Source organism: Pogona vitticeps, chromosome 6 (genome assembly GCF_051106095.1).
Source record: "Pogona vitticeps strain Pit_001003342236 chromosome 6, PviZW2.1, whole genome shotgun sequence".
Lineage (NCBI taxonomy): Eukaryota > Metazoa > Chordata > Lepidosauria > Squamata > Agamidae > Pogona > Pogona vitticeps.
The window spans coordinates 512,781-529,052 of NC_135788.1; the positions used below are offsets into that span (position 1 = coordinate 512,781).

General features: G+C 59.5%; 1 long non-coding RNA gene across 1 annotated transcript; it reads right to left on the reverse strand.

Moving 5' to 3' along the window:
* Positions 1 to 12,990: 12,990 nt before the first annotated feature.
* LOC140708019 (uncharacterized) lies at positions 12,991 to 16,153 on the reverse strand. Its single transcript, XR_012088146.2, has 2 exons — positions 16,002 to 16,153; positions 12,991 to 13,190 (listed from the first exon to the last, which is right to left on the reverse strand). It is a non-coding gene; the product is annotated as an uncharacterized LOC140708019 (long non-coding RNA).
* Between the last annotated feature and the right edge of the window lie 119 nt (positions 16,154 to 16,272).

Consider the following 16,272-nt stretch of genomic DNA (forward strand, 5'->3'; position numbering starts at 1 on the left):
ATCTGTGCCTCTGAAACAACACTGGAAGCATGGTTCCTACACACACACACACACACACACACACACACACACACACACACACACACACACACACACACACACACACACACACACACACACACACACACACACACACACACACACACACACACACACACACACACACACACACACAACTTCCTCAAGCCCTATGCCATGTCATCTTTTTCTTTGATCTTTACCAATTTTTTTTCAAAAATATTCTTCTTCTCCCAGTCTATCCCCTGCCATCCCTAATCCGGAGCAATGCATTGGGGGCTGGGCGAGGATTAGGTGTTTCTGAGCCCCTCTAATCCATGGGCTTGCTGACTTCCAGGGATGGAGAAATGGGGTGGACGTCAGTTGCTGGATCGGTGCTTCTACCTCTGTTCACCGGATGTTCCTTGATCTTTTAATCTTGTCTTGCGGAACTGTCTCCCCCTCTGCCCAGGCCCCAGCTCCCCTCCCCCGTGGGTGTGTGGGGTGTGTGGGGTGTGGGGGTGTGTGCAGGGGGGGCATGGGGGTGTTGAGTGCGGTTGTTCATAGGGATGCTCACTCCCTTCCTAAACCCTGGCACCAAGGACATGCTGGCCTCTGGGTGGATGCTCATCGTGTCATAGAGGGAGGGAGGGAGGGAGGGAGGGAGGGAGAGTGCGCCCAGCACACCACTGTTCTCTTGGTTGCTTTCTCTGACCAGCTGGAACTGGATGGGTCTGAAAGGAAACGGCAGGAAAGAAGCATGACCTGCCAAGAAAAGGGATGCAATTCCTGACATTAATTTGCAAGGGTGATCAGTTCCTAACAGGATCCATTTAGAGCCCTTGAGTGGAGGAAAGGGTCTCGGAGAGATCAGGCCCTTTGGAAGCTGAAGTCGCTTCCAAAAGGGCCCGTCGGGATCAGGAGCTCAGACAGGAAAGCGGTCTTCTGGCACAACAGTTGTTGTTGACAGCATGTGACCTAGGGAGCAGCGCAATGAGGTTCCCAACAGGCAAATTGAGGTGTGGTTTGTGATGGTCACTCCCACCCAAGAACGTTTCTGTGGCCAGGCCAGGGGGGGGGCAGGGTTCCTTCATCCCACTTTGAGGCTGTAAACCACTCCAGCCCTGAAGCATCCACGAGGCTCTTAGGGGAGGGGTGGGGAGGCCTCCAGCCAGCGAAGGACCAGGGGGATCCTGCCTGCCCTGGCCGGCTGTTCCCTCTACCAGCTCTGCTCCCCTTTCCAGGCAGGAAAAGTTTCTTGCGTCTGATCAGCACAACAGGCTTCCTCTGCACAAGGGTAGAGGTCCTTTCCTCACACAGAAATATTCTCTGGGAGAAGAAACATGTGAGTCCATTGCAGTGAAAACGGCTACCTTGTGTCCCCTTAAAGACGGGCAAATTAATTGTGTCACAAAAATTTATGGCAGCTTCGTGACGCGCAGTGCTTGCTTATGAAAGCCCAGACCACCATAAATCTGTGGTTCTTTCAAGTATCAACACTCGCCATTGCTTTCCTTCGGGGACAGCTGTGGCAGAAGGCAAAGGAAGAGGTGGAAACGCTTCCCCACCCCTACGTAGTCTGTGGGGATCAGAACAGTGTGCAGAAAAAGCCTTCGCCTTCAGGCACCCATAGCCATACAACCGACTCACAAGAGGAGCCAGAGGGAAGGACACACACACACACACACACACCAGCTGCATGTGGCCAGGCGGGTCTGTAAGAATGGGGTTCAGAACAAGGGGTCTCACGTGACTGCATTGCTTGGAATTAGAGTCCTGAGCTCAAAGGGGGTGTCAAAGGGGTGCATGCATGTGTGTGTACGTGTGTTTGTGTGTGTCAGGAATGACGTGCTCTTTGCTGCAATGCAAGGGCAATGACTGGAAGGGCAACCTGTGCAACAAGCTGTCGGGGTGGGGAGAATCGCTTCCCCCACAGTTTTAGGGAAAGGGCGCCTCTGTCCAGCACACAGGCTGCCTTGGCCTTCCAACTGGGACCCCCCTGCTGAATGCAGAGGCTCCTCCTCCTCCTCCTGGGCAAACGTGAATCAAGGGGGCTGGTTGGAGGTAAGCTTCCCTTCCTTTGCCCCTGGCTTTCCCAGGAGGAGGCCCTGCACGGTCAGAAGCGAAGGGTCCTGCCCACAGTGGAGGTGGGCTGCTGTCGGCTGGGTCCCCTCACCTGCCCCGTGGCCACCCCATCACTGCCTGGTGTCTTTGGTCCAACTGCTGGGCACCTCCTTCCCCTGCTCTGCAGGGCTGCCGCGGTGGTCTCATCATCTCCATCAGTTGGGAGGAACTCCCTGGGGACCCCCCTTCAGCACTGACAGGACCCAACCTGGTTAGCAGATCAAGGACCGCAGGAGATGATCACCAGGCCTGGGAGGCTCCGCAGGGAAGCGGCGCCCTGGAGCTCCCCCACCCGCCCCTCTGAGCAGGCTGGCCTGGCCTGGAGGCCCCAGCCCTGGCCTCGGTCTACCTCAGGGCGGCTCCCTGGCAGAGGCATCTCAGGAGGAGGGCCAAGGTTTCTCCGCCAAGGAGGCTGGGCAGGCTTTTTTGCTCCGATGCCTCCTTGAGCACAGGCTGGTCCACCGATGTAAGAGGGGCTCCCAAGGGTCACAGCCTCCAGCCCCCGCAGGGGGGGGGCTTCCCTCTCCCCCACCTTCGTTTCAGAGTCTCCAGCTAAGGGCCATCCACTTCCTTCCCTGGTTGCCCCTCCCATTGGGGAACAGCGCTTACTCTCAGGGAGCACCTTCGGTGGGATGCCTGGTGAAGACCTCCCTCCTTCCTTCTTTTTGGACTTCATCAGTTCGAGTCCGCTGGAACTCGAGGACACGAACTTGCTCCACCGAGAACCCTTTCCAGTTTCTCCCACACCGCCTCTGGACCTCCAGATTTGCGTCGCCCACCAAGCACTCCGCAGGAGGGCCGTCCGTCCAGCTCCTGCAGGCGCTCTTGGACTGCAATTCCCATTAGCGTCAGGCACCTTTGGGGGTGGGGGTGGGGGTGGGGGAGGGGGGAGGGCTCTGGGCGTTCCAGTCCAAGGATATTTGGGTTTTCTGACACACACACACACACACACACCCCGTGCTGGGGTTCCCCGGTGATCTAGACCCGCCTGCTGTGCAAATATCTCTGGGAGGCTGAGAGAGGATTTCCTAGCAGATTCGATCTGTTCTTTTGGTGCAGCAGAAACCGCACCGTCTTGAAACTGACCCGAGGCTCGTCCCCCCCTCCCCCCCGTGGCTTTGGAAACCGAGGAGGTGGCGCCGAGGAGGGAGGCCCCGGCGGTGACCTGATCCCCGGGAACAGTAGCCCTCCCGCCCCATCCCCGCCCTCAAATTGGTTGGTTGGCGGGGGGGGAGGGCTCCTTTGGCCTACGACCACCACCCCGGCTTGCCTTCTCCTCAAGGAGCGTGGCCCCCCGGGTCTCTTCCAGCCCGTGCTGCCCCACACAGCCGGCCCCGCTGCAAACTAGGGGGAAGTTGCTGACTCACCCCTCCCCGCTTGCTCTCCTTTCGAAGGCAATCAAGAGCAGCTGACCTGCTTGAACGGCCCAGCGATCCCTAATGGAAGGAAGCAGTTTGCTGACATACACGGAGAAAGACCGACACGCTTGGCCGAGAGACAGGATTTATTTGTGCCTCTCCCTTCCGAATACCGGAAGGCGAGAAAGGTCCTGGCGGAGCGGAGGATAGATGGAGGGGGGGGGGGGAGTTGCGGGGATGGAAGAAGAAGGGAGAGGGAAATGTGGCCACGGCAGGTCCCGGGAGGAAACCGCTCACCCAAGTGGGTCTCTCTCCGCAGCCAACAGCCAAGGTTGGACGAGGCTGCAGGAGACCCGGTGGGGCTCAAATCTCTGCTGAGCCACGAAGCTCGCCGGATCGCCAAAGGCTGGTCACAATCCCTCGAGCCTGGCCTGCCTCGCGAGGCTGTCGTGAGGATAAAGAGCCAGGGGTGCCACAGAGACTGCCTTGGGTCCCGAACGTACACGGCTTCCTGCACTGCCTGGCGGTTCGACTAGATGATCCGTGGGTCCCTTCCAGCTTTGCAGCGTTCTCTTTCCATCTGAGTCTTCCTTCCTTCGTATTTTAGTTGCGTCGCCTCATTGGCGCACAAGAACAGGCGGGAAGAGCCGCGGGAGCTGGGCCCCGATCCGCCGGCTGGCCCTCCTGGACGGACTTCGTTCCGGTTAACTAGAAGTTGGCTGGAATGTTCCATTCAGGACACGGAAGCCCTTTCTCAGACTCTCCTTGCGCCCCTGCCCTGCCTTTCCTCCAGGCCGGCAGCGTCTGCCTCAGCCTCCCCTCGCTTGCTGGCCACCGGTGCTTGGCCTCCTTCCACCCTGAGGTTCCTTCCGCTTGACTCCCGGGACAGTGTGTGTAACCTTTGCCGCCGCTCCCCATGTATTCTGGAACCGCCAATTCCATCATCCCCTCCGAGTGCCCAGCCCGGATGGAAACTGAAGACCCGAGGCGCCCTGGTCCTGAAAGGCTCCGCGGTTCCCCAGAGGCCTGAGACTGCTCGGTTCTCACCGCCCGCCCCTCTTTCTCGATCTCACCCTGGGCTTCTCCTCCGGGCTCGCTCTCTCTCTCTCTCATCCTTTGCCTCGAGTTGCCCCGTCCGCCTTAGCTCGGCCTCTTCCTCCCTGGAGGCCAGGGAACCTCCCCGCCCGCCAACCCTCTTGCCCAGCCGCTCCTCTGGACCCTGGAAGACCCGGCCGGTTGTCCTGGCTGCCGGCCCGCCCGCCCGCCTGCCGAGGGGCCCGCCCGTCTGTCCGGCAGACCACCGGGCGCTGCGGGAGAAGCGGGAGGCCTTCCCAAGGAGAGGCGCATACTGCCCGCCCCTGCCCTCCTCCCGGGACGCCTGCCCGGCGGACGAGCGAGGAGGCCAGTGAGGGTCAGCCCCAGCGGCCCGGCGAGCAGGAAGCCAGCCAGCCTGCCTCCCAGGCAGGCCGGCCGGCTGGCAGTCCCTCCGCGGCGGCGCGACCCGGTGCCAGAGGCGCGGCTACCAGAATGGGGCGCATCTCACGCGTCGAACCCGCGATCCAGCCTCTGAGGGCGCGCAGAGCGCCTCTCTAACTCGACCCGGCGCCTACCGGGGCCGTGGGGGGGGGGGATGAGAAGGTACGTGAGAGAGGCGGGGGGGCCACGGCGGGGCGGCCGAGCGGCGCGGGCCTCTGGCGCTCTCCGAGGTGCTGAAAGTGCGGAAAGGCCGGGAGCAGAAGGGCTGCCACCGTTGGGCCACCGCCGCGGGCAGCTGGGGAGCTGCGGTTCTACTCGGGAAACAGGGGGCCGGACTCCTTCCTGGTCGGCGAAACTGTCGCCTGGCTCTTGGGGCTGCCTGAGCTGCCGGCCGGGGTTGGCAGAGCATGGCGGCGGGAGGAGCGACCCCTGCCAGGTGATTTCCTCAGGCTGGCCAGGCAGGCAGGGCCCGGCGGCTCCTAGGCAGGCCAAGAAGGGGCCGAGGAAGGCGGTGGCCCTTGGAGGGAGGGACCCCAGTCCCCAAGCACAGCCGGTCCTGCGGGGAGGGGGAGAGGACGGCTCGGCCATCCGCTCTGGATGACTCAGGTTGCAGACCAAAAGGCCCAGCCAGGTCTCCCTCCCTCGGAACGAAGGCTGGGCTGCCCTGGGCAGAGGGAGAGCTGGGGGTGGGGCTCAGGACACCAAACCCTGAGCCCCCAACCAAGTGTCTGGGACCCAGAAGGGTCATTGGGTGGGTGGACGGGCGGGCCTTCAGAAATGCCCAGTCTGGAGTGCTGGAGCGTGATGCCAGGTGGACCGGCAGTGATCCGAGTTTGCTCCCGCCCCCGACTACCCCAAGACAAAGGGTTTACTCTGGAGGAAGGAGACGACCTGTCTGCAGCCTCCATCACTTGGAAGAGAGAGGCAGCGAGCACGATGCCCATCCCATGCCAACCAGCTCCTCTCAGGCCTTCCCTGCCCCCCTTCATTCCCACAGTGGGAAAGAAGCAATTGGGGGGGGCACAGCAGATCTCCTTCCTTGCTTGCTGCTTGTGCGTTGGGTGTCCCATCCCTCTGTCCAGAGTCTCCCATCAGCCCTTGGAAGACGAGTGTGTGGAGAGCCCCAGGGGCCACAGAAAGAGCTCAAGGGCCCGGGGACCATTCTCGAAGAGTCAGAGAGGGGGTGCCAGGCAGTGTGGGGTCGATGTGCCAGGTCTCCTTGTTGCTGTTTCCACTACAGCCCTGGCAAAGGGAGCTGGCCTGATGCAACTGACCAAGCACAGGAATTATGGCCTGTCCTGTTTGCTGCCAGCTTAATGGCAGGCCTGTTGGTTCAAGGAGAGGAAGGGGGGGGGGGAGAAAGAGGAGGAGGAGGAGGAGGAGGAGGAGGAGGAGGAGGAGGAGGAGGAGGAGGAGAGGAAAGGGGCTGGCTAGCCTTCACAAGGAGGCAGCCGGGAAGCCAGTTCAGCCCCTCCCATTGGCTGCCCATTCCTCTCTTCAGCTTCATCGTGCAGCAGGAGAGCTACATAGGATTCTGTGGGGCAGAAGGAGGGGATGGGTGGCCCAGCCGAGGGCTCTGTTCCTGCCTAAGAAACACTTTGCCTTGTGAAACCTTTCTTTCTCCCCCCCCTCCCCCCGCGCGCGCACCTCGACTCATTCAGAGGCTCCAGATTCCTTGCCGGATGTGCATTGGAGCCTGTAGACCAGACTTCTGCCCAAGAGCCCCCTTCCCCCCCCCCCGGAGCTCCTTGTCACTGATGAGCCCCTGCAGGGAGATCAGGGAGAGATCCTAGCTGGGTCTTGGTTTCATGGGATGTGTCTGAGCCGGAGGGCCAGGATTGGTTAGAAGTGACGTCATCCCTTCCTTAGCTGTGGTCTTTGTTCAAGGCGGTGCCCGTGCCGGAGGTGAAGGCTTTGCTCTCTCACAGCATGGCTTTCTTGGGACCAGAGGGGGCCGCCTGGTCGTGAGTGGGATGCGCAGGTGAGTGCCCAACCCCCTCCCGTGGAGAACCAAGGCAGCAAGGTTACCATTGCTCTCTCTCTCTCTCTCTCTCTCTCTCTCTCTCTCTCTCTCTCTCTCGCACGCATACACACACACACACACACACACACACCCTGTACCCACTCTCTAGCACTGCTGACATTTGCTCTCGCCCCCTCGCTCGCTCGCTCTCTTTCTCCCCCTCCCCCCTCTCTCCTGGAATGCTTGCGTTCTCCTTCGTGACATGGAGCTACATCCAGATACCACAGAAGCTTGGCCACGCTGGGCAGTGGCTTCTTCTTCTTCCACAGGAGCTGTATCTCTCCTTGTCTTCCTCACCCCGGGGCAAAGAAGTCTTGCAGCCCCTTTCTCGGATGCATGGCATAACCGGTGGTTGGCGTCTGAGTGTGTCAGAGAAGCCGAGAGCAAGGCCATAGGGGGACTGGACTCCATTGGTTCCTGCAGGGCCGTCCATCCAAGATACAACAGGCAATGCTGAGACATCAGGCCAAGAGGCATACACCCTCTTCAGGAGTTAAAAGTCTCATCAACAGAACGGATAGTTCCAGTGGTGACGGGGCAGAGAAACTCCTGCAGGGCACCAGCAGTAGTTGAAGCACAGGGTCTTTCACAGACACTGACACTCACACTCACTCTTCTTAGTACTGTGCAGAAGAAGGGAATAGTAAACCCACTGCTTCAAAACCTTATGATGAGAAAACCCTAGTCTCAGATCTGGAGAACTGAGACAGTGGTGGAAGATGAGATTCTCAGTTTGGAAGGCAGTCAACCAGCTACCGGAGAAGAGTAAAGCACTAGCATGACTAGTTCTGTCACTAACGACTCAACTAGATCAAGGCCAAAAGGACATCTAGTGGTTGACATGCACAGAGGTGACAGGAAAGTCTGATGCTGAGCAACACACACACAGTTGGAACCTAGAATGTGAGAAATACAAATCAAGGTAAACTGGAAACTGTAAAGCAGGAAACTGAATATATAAACATTACAATGCTTGGGGTCAGTGAACTAAAGTTGGTTGGAACGAGACATTTTCAGTCAGACAATTTTACTCCAGCGATGACAAAGTCCTCACTGGAAGAGACAAGGCTAGGAAAAGTTAGATACAATCAAAAAGAGAGAGGAAGGCCAAATACAAGATGCCTTGGCTCCATAAAGCAAACCATGACCTTGAGTTGCAAGAACCGAGGTGGTAAAGGGAGGACCTTTGGGAGGTCTTTTGTAGGTTGCCATATGGGAAGGTGACTTGGCCACATATATGAGCAGCAAGAAGTCTTGCAGGAACAGAAAATGAGAATGTGCCCTACCAGGAGCTGTCCCGAAATGGGACGCCAACACAGAAATGGGGCCGGTCCGTGAGCCCAAGCAAAGCCCTCCTCTTTCACTTGTGTGTGTGCACGCGCACGTGGGTGTGCATGAGTGCACACATGAGGTATGTTCTGGCTGTTATTCTAATGAAATTGTTTGCCAGGCCTGTCCAGCTCTTTATTGCTAGGTTTATTGCTTCTATCTAATTAATTCCCCCCACCCCCGCAGATATGACCCGAATCATTGATGTTGCCAACTGCATGTTACGAAAGGCCATTTCTTGGCCGTACATTCTGCCAAGGGATCTCTGAAAAGCAAAAATTCAGGCACAAGCTTAAAAACCTCTCGCATAGCGCTTCCTCTCTGAAGTTGCCAGGTCCAGGAGATAAATGTTCGAAGTGAGATTTGCCCGGGAGATTGGGTGCTGACCCAGATGACCCCTGGCCTGCTGCCCGCTTGCCGTTGCCACCTGTGGGGACTCTTTCTGTGCTCCAGCTGGACTCCAAGGGAACTCTGGCGTGCACGCACCCCCAACTTCATCTGCTCCCACACAGAAAGAAAGATATCCCTTCCAGACAAAACAAAACAAACTCCTGCCAGCAGGCTGCATGAGCACCATGTTGGGAAACTATATTTCACTGAAGGCAAGAAGCAGGAATCTGAAACGCAGCCCACCTTGTGTTTCCAGAAACGGAGAGCCATCGTTGCATGCGCAACCAGGCTGCCGTTGCTAGGTGTCATCTGATCCTGTGAGTGCATCGACTGGGGACACCTTCTGTTTCCTGTCTCCATCTTTGGCCTGGGCTGAGTAGACTCCACAGCCTCGACCTGTGACCTCTTCTTCCCTTTCCAACCTATTACTGTAATTATTATACCTTCTAGTCTGACAAAGAGTTCTGGAGAACTGAGAAGCCAGCTTCCAGGCTTTGGTGTGAATTGAGCAGGAGACGCAGGCAGGCCATCATCTGCTTCGTAGCTTTTTAAAGCAAGCACTGCAGACTCGACTGGGGTGTGAGCAGGTGTGACAAACAGCAGAGAACTCGTCTCAGGAGGGGCTGGAGGCCAGAAGGAGGGCAGCTCCCTGCAAGCCTCTGTGATTCAATGGCTTGGAAAAACAGGTGGGAAATGCAGGGCCAGGAGCCACCAGTCACCAGCCTTGTCGGGCATCTTCTCTTGGAAGCAGAAAGCAGGGTGAGGTGGGCCTTTGACGGGCTCCCCCATGGGATTTCTCTTCTCTCCTTGGGGTCTTCGGCACACCTGTGCTTGAATAAAGCCCCCCCCCCAAGTCTCTCAGGGCAGTTACAGAGACAGGCCCCTGGGGGAGAACCGTGGATTTGCATTCATTAGGAAGCAGCAGTAAAATTGTGTTGGCTTGGTGAGCTTCCCTTTCATGGTTTTTCAAAAAGAAAAAAAGTGCCATGCCATAAAAATAAGGGATTGACCGGACGAGCATTTGTGGCACTGTTTTATGATCTGTTTCCCCCTTGTTCTTTCGATATTTATTCAGCCAACTGAGTACATGACCAACCACGAGCAGACCCCATCTCCTGGCATGGGCATGCAGGAGATACATATTTTGGCCAGGAGGGCTTGGGTTTTCCCAGGGACACCCCTTGGTCTTGCTTCTGGCTTGTCTAAGGGCCTGTGCCAGCCCTCTGGATCCCTTGTCCAGTTGGCACCTCTGATGATGCCCAGAGTGGGATGGGGCAAAGCCCCTTTGGGCCACGTATGTCAGTGCATCTCTGCCTGAGTCCTCCACCCACCTCTGACCCCCCCCCCCTGAGGGGCTGACCTTCCCAGGCAGGCTGAACTACCAGAGAGCAAGAGGAGGGAGGCAGCGGACACCCCCCCCCCCAGATCTCCAGCCTGGCATCTCTGCTCTTCTAGAGCGCAGAGGCTTGGGGGGAGGGGCAGGAGAGACACTTTCTGCATTTAGAAGCCTAGGAGGAGATGGGGCATGGGGGGCAGGCCTCTTTCCGATGGGGGAGAGCTTTCTCTGTGCCAGGATGCAGGCAGGACCACCAGCACCAGAAGCGTCCAAGGCAAGGGGTGGGCAGCTCTGGTATCCCCCGGGGGGGGGGAATTGATCCCCCACAGGATCCTGCCAACCGGTAGAAACTGTGGAAAATGTGAACCTGGGAAGCCAGAGCGGGCCACAATCCACCCTTGGGTTTGAATCATTGCGTAGAGAGCGGTGGTGCCTCAGCAATGGCGCAGGGTCGCTACATGGGCCTGCGTGTCCATCATCTAGACTTGGGCTGAGGGGAGCCTCGTGTTTGCGCACAGGGTGAGCCACAGAGATTTCCCCGGGCGAAGAGCGAACAGCTGCCGCCCAGGGCTTCTCCCCCGCTTCCCCCCCCCGCTCCCCCCAAACACGCCCTTCACGCCCTCCCTGCCTGCCTCCCTGTGGGCAGGCCTGGGTAATTGGTCTCCATGTGGCCAGTGGTAGATTTAGCACGGACGGAGGGGATTAGCGGGGCTTCATTACAGCAACAGCCGTCACCGCATCTGGAGCATCTGCAAGTAGGGCGAGGGGAGCTGGAGAAGAGGGGAGGGGCAGGGGAGGACAAACCCCGCCGGCCCCTCCCTTTCCCTCTCCAAGCCCTTGTTGGCCCCCTCGCGGTTTGCCCTCCAGACAGAAGGCCGGGCGGCTGAAAGGGACCTGGCTTCTCTGAGGCGTCTCTCCTCCTGCCCGCTCTTCCTCTTCCGCCCCGTCCTCTTCGGGCAGGACTTGCAAGGCCCTGCCCCGCCCGCCCCCCCGCCCGGGACCCCGCCTGGCTTGTGCCTTGGCCAGCGGACGGGCAGGGCCAGCAGAGGGGAAAACTCCGCAGGCCGGCGGCCACTGGCCCTGTGGCTGCAGAGGGGACGGGGAGAGGCTCGCCCAGGCTCCCTCCCTTGTCTGGCCGGGCATCACAGGCTCCTGGCACAAAGCTTGCCACCCCTATAACCTGCCGGGCATTGCCTCGGGAGCTGTGAAAAAAATGAATGCTTAGAGATTCCACCCCGACCCCATCCCCCACCCCTTTTTATGCCTGCCCTTCTCTTATGGGGCTCCAGGTGACACTCGGGGGGGGGGCGGGTTTGCAAAACCATCTCCCGCCCAGCCAGCCCATCCTTGTGCTGTTCCACTCAGCTTGGCTCAGGCCCTGCAAGTTCCTTGGCCACCTGCCTGGGCTTCTGGTAGCCCCTGAGACCGGCCAGCCTTTTGCCCCTTGTGCTAATAATGGGAGGGAAAGTGAGGCAGAGAGAAAACTGGGGAGGGGGGGTTGCCCGAGGGCGCCCAGAAAGTCGCCCAGATCTCCTGCCTGCAACCCCCCCCTTCTCTCTTCCCAGTGGATCCCACGTGAGCGCTCAGAAGGAGCACCGGATGCCTTTCTCATGGTCACCCACAGGTTTTTCCTTTCCCCTCTGTGGATTTGTGGTTTTGTTCCGGGGGTTGCTTCCATTAATTTTGCTGCAGCCGAGATCCGCACTCGATTTCCAGCACGGAAAAGCCACGTGCCGCTTGCCGCAGTTTGGGCTGCTGGTGCTTAATGGATCCCAGGAACGTCCGAAAAAGCTGTGAGAGGACCCTGGAGTCGAGGAATCAGGCCTGGTTCTTCCCAACAGGCTCGAGAAGGCCAGGATTTGGGGGGTCCTCGCCGCTATTCCTTTCCCCCCTCCCACCTCTTCCTGCCTCCCCCCTCCCTCCCTGAAAGCCTCGCCTGAGCCCTGTCTGGGGATCAAGCAGCCCCAGCGAAGGCTGTGCCGGGAGGGGGAGGGGGGGAGACAGGAAGGGGGTCCCTTCTTGGCCGGAGGGATCAGATGGATCTCCCCAGGGCATTTTCCTCCTTTGGTCTTCCAGAGAGACTCAGCTCAAGACCAAAGGGAGGCAGAAGGGTCATCACCATCAGACACATAATGGAAAGCGGGGGGGGGGGAGGGGGGTTGATGGGGGCAGGGGGAGGAGGAAAGGGGGAAAGTGAGGAAATGGAGAGGCCCATTTTTCTAGGCAGGGTGTGCTCCTCTCCAGGGTGGGCTGAGCAGAGGGGTCTTTGTGTCAAGAAGGGGAGATGTCGCTCCTTAGGGCTACAGTGGACCCTTGACTTACAGACTTTTTGAGTTACAGACTTCTCTGGCCGCAAAATTTAGGTTTGACTTGCAGAACAGAAAAAAACCAAAATGGAACAAAAACGGCCTGTTACGGGATTAATCAGTTTTCAATGCACTGTAGGTAAATGGAGACTTGACCTACAGACTTTATGACCTGCAGCCACCGTTCCAATACGGATTAATTCCTTAAGTCAAGGGTCCACTGTACTGTGCCCCCCACCCTGAAGTTTTTCTGGGGGAGGAGCAGATTCCCAGTTGCCCCCAGTGTCCTCGCTGAGGCCGGGGGGGGGGGGAGGGCGTCACTTTCCCTCAGTCTTGATTCTGCAGCAAAAAGTCCACTATCCAAGTCCCATCAGCTGCTCCAGGGCCCCCCCATACCTGCACCTTCCTTATTGGCTGCTGCCACACCTCCACCTCTGGGTGCCCCCCCCAATGATTTGTGTCTCCCCGCATCTTTTCTCTCCCCCCCCTTCCCCTCAATCTTCAGTCACCTTCATCTTCTTGTGCCTCCTGGCCTGAAGGCAAGTTGAAAGGCGATCCTTGTTAACATGGGGGGGGGGGGACACCAGAGAAGAAGCCCCAGCATGAATACATCCGCCTTTGGATCACTAAAAAGTTACTGACAAGGAGACCTTTCAGGCTCTTCCAGAAGCCTTTATCAGACAAAGATGGCATCAGGTTTTGAAATAAGGGAGGAAGCAGACAGTCCGAATGACTGGCCCAGCAGTGAACACAAGCTCTTGGCAAAGTGGCCGCGGCAGCTGGCAGTGGGGGGGGGGGAGGTGGCGGCATTTGCAGTTCAGCTGAGTTTCCTTTTACAGCCTCTCTTCCTTCTGCAGACCAAAAAACAAAACAAAACAAAACAAAGGCTGGCCATATTCTGCAGAAGACAACACCCAGAACAATGAGACAGCAGGCCCACATCCCTGGGCGGGTGGGTGGGTGACGGCAGGGGAGTTGAAAGGCCAGCGGGGGGGGGGGCTGGCTTTGAGGCATGACCTTGGAGCACCTCTGCCATCACAGGTGGTCTGGTCCCGATTCCTGGGCTCACAGGATGATGCTCCACATCCAGGTGATGCTCCACACAAAGAGCGCCTCACCACTTGTCTCACCATTTAATTTAAAATGTTTTTATCCTGCCTTTCTCCTTAAGAAGAAGTCAAGGTGGCTTACCTCATTAAAAGATCGTATTTCAAGTTAAAAACAGTAAGTATACAAATACTAAAAAGGATCAAACGAATGGCACACTAAAAGACGGTAAATCAAAGCAACACCAAAAACACGTCCAAAGCAGTAGAGGCACAGCCATCCACTTAAAAACTCCATTTAGGCAGACGGTCCCTGAGGGAAAGCTTGCCTGAAGGGAAAGGTCACCTTTGGCTGCTTGGGGAAGGCCAGGCGGCACGGGGGGGGAGCTGAAGGAGGCTTGCAGATGGTCCACACCCAGTGACGTCCTGCCATTAGATTCTGCACACAGATTCTGCTCACATGCCACCCTTTTGCTCTCCCCCCCCCCCCCGTGTCCAGGGAAGAGGAGGCAGGAGGCGGGAGGGGGCGCAAGCGCCATGGGGCAGTGGGCGGAGAGGTTTCCTGGTAGAGCTTATCCGCTTCCCAGAAACCCTGATCCTGGGCCCTTGTTCCAGGCATGCCCCAGGAAAAGGGCTGGCAGGCGGTCTCTTCTGGCTCCATCCATCACGCCTGCCTGCCTGCCTGCCTGCCTGCCCACACAACCAGCGCCCCCCCTCTCCTTTCCTGGACCAAGTCCAGCAGCTGGACAAAGGAGGGGGTGCTGGTGGTAACAGCCGGGCCTCCAAGATGGGGGGGCAGCTTCGGGTGCTCCATTGGCTAGGGGAGGGCCAGAGTGCCCGCGGGTGTGAGAAAGGCCAGGTCTGAGTCTCACCTGGCTGGCTCCCCTCCCCACCGCACAGCTTCCCAGCCCCCCCCCTTCTGAAGCTGCCGCAGAAAAGGAGGGGCCGGTGGGCTGATGGTTGTTGAGGTGTTACCAGGAGACAGATGTTGAGGGAGCCACCCACCTGGCAGCTCCTTGGGTGGTTAACCCTTCTCTCTCCCTTCCCTCTTAACCCAGCAGAGCCCAGCTGGGCCGGACAGGGAGGAACAGTCTGGGGCTGCAGACTCGGGTGGAAGGTGGGGGGGGGGTGACTGGGGGGGCAGCCAGGGGCAGAGCTCAACTCCTTCCCTGTCCCACTCATGAAAGGCACTGGAGCCTGGAGGCCCGACCCGATGGGTGTCACCTCCCTCATAGGGCTGTTGTGTGGAGAATATGGAGTTGACACCCCTCCCCTGACACCTTGAGTCTTTGGGGAAAGGAAGACCATAAGTGCTGCATCTGCCCTCCCTCCCTCCCTCCCTCCCCCCCCTCTCTCTCACACACACACACACACACACAGAGAGAGGGGGGGGAATTCCTCCGGGCTCCACTACTTCTTTTACACACACACCCGTCCCCCACTCTTTGTGTCTTCCTGGCAGGACTGCTCCTTCGGGGGGGGGGGGGTCCTCATCCTGAGACAATCCCAATGAACGAAGGGAGCAGCGTCCATCCGTCTGTCCGTCCGTCCTTCGCAGGAAGCCCATTCTCTTACTCCAGCTTGAGGGGGAAACGGATGAAAAAAGGGGGCGACGTGGTGTAACCCTTCCTTGAAGCCTCTTGCGCCGGGTGGGGGGCCCCTCGCCCCTGCCTGCCCACCCTCTACACCACGCAGGGAGGCCAGCCCTAACCCCCACGCCCACCCACCCCCAGGAAGAGGTCGAAAGAGGTCGAGGGAGGCTCCCTCCCTCACCAGCCAGGGAAGGAAGCAAAAGGGGGGTTGCCGGACTCCCGGCTGTCAACCGCCCAGCCCAGGGAGGGCTTTACGAGGAGCCCATAGGGAGCGGGAGAGAAAAGATGACACGGCGCGAACCAGCCACCTGGGCCCTGCCAGCAGACACCCCCCACCAGCCCCAGAGGGGTCGAAGGGTGGCCAGGCTGCGACAACCCCCCCCCCCGACCCGGGCGTTGTGTCGGCCTGGAGGGTCCCAGGGCGGAGGGATCGCCCTCAGTCCGGCCTCGGCTTCGGGAAGGCGGCTGACCCGGAGGCTGCTCGCCGCCCCCCCCCCCCCCCGCCGAGCCTCAGCCCTTGTTTTAAGGTGTCTCCTGGCCGGGCGGCCAAGCCCTCCTGCTCTGGAAGCGAAAGGTCTCGGGGGGAGCCAGCCCGAAGGCGCAGGGGGCAGGCGGGCACCCGAAGGCCGGCGCGGTGCACCTGGAGGCGCTTCCAGCCAGCCCCTGTGGGTCTTGGCCGGGGGAGGAACCGCTCAAAAGCCGGGAAACCCCCAACAGCCGTGGAATGTGGGAGAGTGCGCGAGCGCGGGGGGGGGCGCGGCGGCGGCGACTCTGGGCTCACCCCCCCTTCTTCCTTGCTCTGGCTGCTCTCTCTCTCTCCCTCCGTCACCCCGGGGCGAAGGCTGCACCCCTATTCGGCGTGACCCTCTAGGTCCTCCCTCTCTCTTCCCAAGCCCCCCCTCCGGCCCCGCTTTAGCCCCTCCCCACCCGAAGCCCACCCCGGGGATGTCTGCCGTGACCGCCCCGCCAAAGGAGCGGAACCTTTCACCCCCCCACCCCCACCCCCACCCCCAGCACTTCCCACCTCCTCGTCGGACGCGGGGCGCGGAGCTCAGCACTTCCTGGCGCAGAGCGCACGCAGGACTTGCAGCCCCACGTCCTTTGGGGAGGGGGAGGGGAGGGCCGTAGGGGGGGGGAGAGGACGAGGAGGAGGAGGAGCCGAGGGAAGCCGGCCCTGGGCCGAAAGCCCCCTCCCCCCCCGCCACCTGGCGATGCCGCCTCCTCCTCCTCCTCCTCGCCCTCACGTCGGCTTGTCTCCCCCCGCCCCAAGCGGTGCTGCTTCTTCGGGGGCGCCC